The sequence below is a fragment of the Zonotrichia albicollis genome, chromosome 1, assembly GCF_047830755.1.
Source record: "Zonotrichia albicollis isolate bZonAlb1 chromosome 1, bZonAlb1.hap1, whole genome shotgun sequence".
Classification (NCBI taxonomy): domain Eukaryota; kingdom Metazoa; phylum Chordata; class Aves; order Passeriformes; family Passerellidae; genus Zonotrichia; species Zonotrichia albicollis.
Genome location: NC_133819.1, coordinates 2,883,340 through 2,890,599, shown reverse-complemented (window position 1 = coordinate 2,890,599; position 7,260 = coordinate 2,883,340).

Here is a 7,260-nt window from a genome sequence, read left to right as displayed (position 1 = left end):
ATCAGAAATATGTGTGTCATGTTGGAGGAGCAAAACAATTAATTTTGAATACCTTTCCTTATCCTTTTCCTATTAAATGACACTTTTTGTCCTATTTCTAATTTTTTACTCTGCAGGAGAAATGACATTTTAGCATGGCAAGATGAAATCATAAGTTTTAAGTTCTTCTTCTTTGGTTTCTGCCTCCTTCTATTTTAGCCGATATCGTTTCTGTGCTACTGTAAATGAAATTAAGATAAACCAGTCTGGGACATTGTTTCCAAAGTCCCTGACCTTACATGGCATTTAAGTGCTGCTTTCAGTCTTGGGAAGGGTACAAGAATCATATCACAGAATTGCTGGGGTTGGAAGGATCCCTACAGATTATTTGGTTCCAACCTTCAGGGAGTGCTGCTTAATTCCCACTGAAAATGTTGAAGAAAGTTTTTCTCAAGGCTATTGCTAATGTAAAAACCAGTGATGAATGGTTGAACCAAACAAGGGACTGAAGTGGAAATATCATTTCCTGAAGGCAGCATAAGATCCCATGCAGAGTCCTTGTCCTTGAAAGCACAAGTGGTTGCCACTAAGAGAGTTCAGCGTTCTGAATTTCCTTATCTGAAGAGCTTCTTTACTCATCTTAGAGAGACAGGAGAAGAGTCTCTAATCCTGTGACTCATTCAGTTTTGCCAATTAAAAAATAAAAAAAAAAAAAAAAAAAAAAGAAAACACCTGTGGCACTGACTTAAGTATCCAGAGATAAAAGGAGGGGGAAAAAGGAATTTCTCTTGCCTTAGGAGCACCAGCTTGGAGCATAATCTGGTGTCTCAGTGCTCAGCTTCAGCACCCACCCTGCAGTGTCATTCAGGGAATCACTGAGTCACAGAATGGTTTGGGTGGGAAGAGACCTTGAAGCCCATCCAGTTCCACTCCCTGCTAATGTCAGGGACAATTTCCACTATCCCAGGGTGCTCCCAGCCCCATCCAGCCTGGCCTTGGGCGCTTCCAGGGATCCAGGGGGCAGCCACAGCTGCTCTGGGCACCCTGTGCCACAGCCTCACACCCTCACAGGGAAAATTTCTTCCCAATATCCCATCCAAATTTACCCTCCATCAGTTTCAGGCCATTCCCCCTTGTCCCGTGCTTGGAACAAGTCCCTCTCCCTCTTCCTTGCAGGCTCCTTTCTCACAGATCTTCATCCTTCAAAGCAACACAACTTTTTTAAACTTTCCACACTGTCCTATGAGTCTTTTCAGGAACTCAGTGTTTTGATGGATATAAATTTTCCTCCCAGTTTCAGTTGATGCCCTCGTGTTTCTCAGCCTTTACCGCCTGGAACAGTTTATCCTTCCTGGAATTTACCTGGTGATGTTCAGCCTGTCTCCACCTGCCTTCCTTTGCTACAATAAACAACTCATATCTTGCCATGTTTTTTTTTTTTTTTTTCCTTTAAAGTTCTCCCTGATCATGTTTATAAGCTTTTTATTGCAGCCAGGAAAAAATATTATTTAATTATTTTTTTCTTTACTTTTGCATTCTCTGTCACTCTTCCTGCTATAAACTAGAAACAATGAAGGTGAAAATACATTGAGCTTTATTCATTTTCAGCAGTTAAAACTTTTTTTTTTTTTTTAAACAATCACCAAATATTAAAAATATGCTCCCTCAGCAAAAACCTGGCATAGGTTTAGGGACTGGCTGCGACTTGAAAGAGCTACAGAAAGCAAAAAACAAAATTGTATCTTCTCTTCTCTCTTCTTATTCACATTAATAAAATATGATTTTTATACTTTTTGCCCAAGTTAAACAAGGTTCATTTAACTGCAATATGCTGAGTATTCAATTTCCAGGCTTTGGGAGCAGTACAGACAGATAATCACATATCTTAGTCCAAAGTCAACTGAAGTCTTTAAGGAAAAAATAATACTCAGTTCTGTCCAAATTGCAAACTTTTTTTAATTTGGTCTTTTTCCTAGTAAATTTGGGTCCTCATTTCTTGCACAGGTTGCATTTTTCCAATGAAAATATTAATTTTAAAGATTATCATACACAACAGTGCTTTTTTTTTTTTTCTGCAACAAAGCCAATTTTACTGGAATACCAAAACAATGCCATGTTGATATTTGTTTTTAATGAAAGGCAACCTATACTGCTGACACCAGAAGGGAATGATTAATCCAAGTGTGACAGAAATCTAATTATCAAAAGCTTGACTATGTTTCCAAACTGAAATGTGCCTCTCTCTCACATTCCTTCACAACTCATAGATCTATTGTTAAAAAAATTTAGATAAATTTGTCTGCTGACTGGGAAATCTGTATTATAGTCACTTTTACTTTCTTTATAATCATTATTTATATTGCCTTCAAAGCTATTGTCTTCTCTTTCCTTCTTGATATTTTTACCATTTTCTCTTTGTTAATTACTTTTTTCCTCCCATGTTTCCTATAACTGAGTTGTTGCATCTGTGGTAAATATTGAAAATTCTGTGCCTAAAGGTACAAAGACATATTCAAATTAGCTGACATTAAACAAAAGTAAGGGCTCCCTTGTAGTCCTTGTGGCAAAGACAATAAAATAAGGAAATTACTTGGTGTAAATAAGGCTAAATAAAATTATGGCTTAGCCTAAGCCTCTGAAAGAGTGATAAAGAAGGGAAGGGAAAGAAAGGACCAAGGAAATTCAAAAGGGAAAAAGGAATGAAATTATATAAAATTCCATTATCAAGCCTTGAGTGGAGTGGGGCAGCTTTGAAAATTATATGTGAGGAAAAGCAAAAAAGAAAAAATAGAGAAACAGCAGAAGATATTCAAGAGAATGCTGAGTCCTGTTCTAGGGTGGTTTGGATCTTATTCCTGCAGAGTTTTACGGATATATTTTTTCCAACCTTCTGTTTTCTCCACCATAAGAAAAACCTCATTATTAATAATAAAACTATTCAAATAGTGAAAATATTTATGAACAGTAAGAGAAAAGGATTGTAAGATGAATGACAGAGCAACGTGAACCATAATTGTTTCTTGCTTATAAACAAAAAGGAGAAAAGGACATAAACCTCCCCAGAACTCAACCTCTGGAAAAGCCCAGCAAACAGAATCAGCAATCAAGAAATTGAGATTTACCATGGCTTCTACCCTGATGTGTGGGAGGATGATGCTCTCCTCCTTGGGGTCTCTTCTTGCCAACAGGTACCATCTCATCCTCTCAGAGGGAAAAGAGAATCAGAGAATTTCATAATGACCCCATTTAAAAGATTGATATTGTATTTGCTGGGAATGTCCCAACAAAGGCAGGAATGACGCATCTGACTCCATGTTCTCAGAAAGCTAATTTATTTCTATTATACTACATTAAATTAAAGAATGCTATAGTATACTATGTATACTAAAATTAATTAAATTAAAGAATGCTTTAGTATACTATAGTATACTAAGGAACACATAAAGGATACTTACTAAAATTCTAAAAAGATAATAATGAAAACTCCTGACTCTTTCCAGAGTCCCAACACAGCTTGGCCCTGATTGGCCAAAGAGTGAAAACAACTCACAGCAGAATCCAATGGAACAATCACCTGTGGGTAAACAATCTCCAAACACATTCCACATTTGGAAAACACAGGAGAAGCAAATGAGATAAGAATTGTTTTCCTTTTCTCTGAGGCTTCCCAGGAGAAAAATCCTGGGTGAAGGGATTTTTCAGAGAATGTGAGTGCTATAGATTGGTATTTTTCAGGATAAATTTTTGGGTAGGCTCAAACATTATAACAAATATACTCCAACTTCTAAAAGCACTTTCCAGTTTTTTGATTACTTTCTGGAACTTGAATAACTCATCTTGTTCTGTCTTTGTGGCTTCAGAGTGGAAGATAAGTGAAAAAAAAAATCTCTTTATATAAATCCTACAAAATTAGGGGATCTGTAGTGGTGTTTCCAAGGCAGCAGTAACAGAAAAAATTTTCAGAAATTGTTTCAATTTTATCTTTTTTAATCACTCAACAAAACTAATGTGAAAAAAATAATTTTGAGAACAGCTCAGTCTAACAATGGATTCATTCCACATTCAAACCTTTTAAACTGACCATCCCTCCCTTTCATCTGTTTACATTTCATTCCAAAGCTGAAAAATCTTTATTGCTATAAATTCATTACCTTGTTCTTATACTCATTTCCTTTTTTCTGTTTGCTCACTGCTTAATGATATGACTTTAATGTAGTTTGCAAAAATTCTGATGCCTCCTAAATGATGCTTTTTGGGCAAAACTGGAAGTGCTCTGGCATTGGAAATGTACCTGCTGTAAAATAAATTGTATCCTTGGACACAGTGCAGAAAAAGACATAAAAAAAGAAATACTAGAAAGAATACAGATTCCATGTGAGCCAGGCAGCTTTAGGATGGTAAAAAAAAAATCAGATTGCTCCTACCTGGCTGAAATGAGCCCTCCCAGAACAGATATTTGAGTGGTCATTCTTAACAGGCTTACATGTCAAAAAAAAAAAAAAAAAAATTCCAACTTTTCAGAATCTTTCGGACATTTGAACTCATCCCAAAAATCTCAGGGACAATGTGTAAGAATTAACATGCAAACCCTTCAGTTTCATTGTGAGGAAGATGGGATAACCACTGGGGCTCAGAATGTTTATCTAAGGATCAAATGATATTTTTGTGGAGTCCATAATTTCTACACCAGCTCTAAACCAAACTGATTTTCTACCCCATGGGCAGCCAGTTTTAGTTTTACTTGCGGTGGTGTAATTTATTTCTCCACAGACTGGGATGCAATAATTATGATTTATCTAGTAATAGTCTGTTGCAAAATGGCTCTTCTTTCTTCTGCATGTCAACAGCAAAAGTTGATTTTCTGGACTCTCCCAAAAGACAAGTTTATAAAAGTGACCAAGAGTTTTGCCCCTTTGGGAAGTGGGGCTGTAAACACTGAGTTTTCAAAAATAGCTGTACAGAGCTGTAGCAATCAGGGAAAACATTTTAATCACCTCTTCCAGGGGTTCAAACTTGAGGTACTGATACCCATCTTGGTTTGAAAAGCCAGGTCTCTGCTGAGGAAGACAGGAGCCTCCCTTGAAAGGGAAAATGTAAACCCCTTCCCTCCAAATTATTAATTTTTTTTTAATTAAGGGGCTCTCAGGCAATTATACGGGAATAGGAATAACAGTTTTTAACAGGAAAATCAAAAATGCGATAGCAGAAAAAAGAAAAAAAGGAAAAAAAATTCACTGACAGTCGGAACAGTCCCTGCCCCCTGTGTGTCAGGGGGTGTCCCAGCCCCATCCCACGGGGGCTCAGCCCTCCTGCAGTGCCAGCTGTGGCTCTGCTGCAGCAGGGATCCTGCACAAGGGGGGAGTTTTCCTCTGCAGCTCCAGGGCTGCTGCAGATGGGCCTGGGCTCCCTCTGGCCATGCAGGGCAGCAGAAAGCTGCTCCTCTGGCAATGCAGGGGGCAAAGGCTGCTGTGCTGTGCCAGGCTCAGATTGGATCCAGGGAGGAATGCTTGGCTCCTCCCCTGGGCGGAGCATCTCCCCATGGGATGCTGGGATTGGATCAGCCCTGCAGGGACACTCAGTGGCCATGGACAGCAGAGATCTCCTGGAGGGAGGGTTGGCTGTGGGAGAGATAAAGAAAAAACTGCCCCATGAACAGAGATAGCTGCCCCAACTCTATCAGATTGCAATAGAATTCACACACATATCTTACAAACCAGGACAGACCTCAGAAGAGCTGGAGTTTCTCTCCTTTCTGTCTGTGGGCAGAAATTGTAAATGGGAACCCAAACTCTCCCAAGAAAACAGTGTGTCCTCAGCTGGCATCTGCTCCATTATTTCTTTAGAAATACAAAGGCAGAAGTGAATCAATAATTCATGCTTTTTAGTCTTTTTTTATCTGTATGCCAGGAATACAATTGTGTTTTTGCAGATGTGGTGGTTTTAGTTTGGAATCGTGTAGAAACATATTTTTTTTGTATTGGTTTTGGTTTGCTAATATAAGATTTTGTTAATTTTGAGATTTTTTGGGGGTGTATATTGATGAGTGTGGTGGGTTTTAGTGTTGGTTAATTATTAGTGTATTTACTTCTTGTTGTGAGGTAGGATTAGGACAAAGGCAAAGTAGGTTTAAAGGTACAGTAGAGTTAAATCTTTAAAAGGGTATAAAGAAAACATTAACAATTATGTTAACATTAATGTAACATTAATGTTAACATTAACAGTAATTAAAAGAAAGAAAATTAGGATAAAATTTTTATAACACTTTTTTTCTTCCCACCACTTTTTTTTTTCTCATTGACAGTGTAAAGAAATAAAACAGTAAAGAAAAAAAAAGCTTTACATCACTTCCCTAAATGTTTCTTATACAAAACCACAACACCAGGTCAGTTCTAAGGAAGAATTTTAGGGGTATTTTTGTCACTCTCAGCTTACATGCCCCAGCACCAGTGAAGCCCTTTACAAGGTGACCCTGAAAAGTCAAATCTGACCCAGGGACCTATTGCACTGTGAATTTAATTAACAACCCAGAGCCCAGGTCATTCCATCATCCTGGAATGGAGAGGAATTAAGGCTCCTTGGTGGAGATTCAGCTCGAGATTTGGGTGTTTACATTTAGGCAATAGATGCAGATATCTCCGTGTGGGTGAGGCATTTATATTCTCATGACAGTAATTAAAACCCCAGTCAATGTAATTAGTGGAGCTTACAGAGTGATTCAATAAACAAACACGTTGGAACTTTGGGATGAGCTCAGTAACTTCTCAGGATCTATTGGTGCTGCTGACCTTCTGTATTGAGCATTTATTACACAGTTCATTGGTATCAACATGATTTTATATAAATATGTAGATATATAACTATAAAAATATAAACCCATAAAAATATAAAATATATTTATATATTTACATATAAATATATACCTAAATATATTTGTATTCATATCAATATAACAGTATAAATAAACATCTTCTTATCAAGATAACCAGACTTAAAAAACACAAACTAAGCAATTTAAAGTTCATTATCTACAATACAAATTTTAATAGGGTTGTTTGAAATGCCTTCAGGTGTTTGAAGCATCCAGAAGAGCTGACAGCTGGAGCCAGCTGGGATGCTCAGGGATATCTATAATGGCATTGGATGTCTGTGGAGGACACCCCTAGACCAAAGGTTTCTCCAAGCCCTGCCCAACCTGGCCTTGGGATTTCCAGGGATGGGACAGCCACAGCTTCTGTGGGCAAATCAGAATAATTGGCTTTTCACAAGCAAAATTAATTTGTA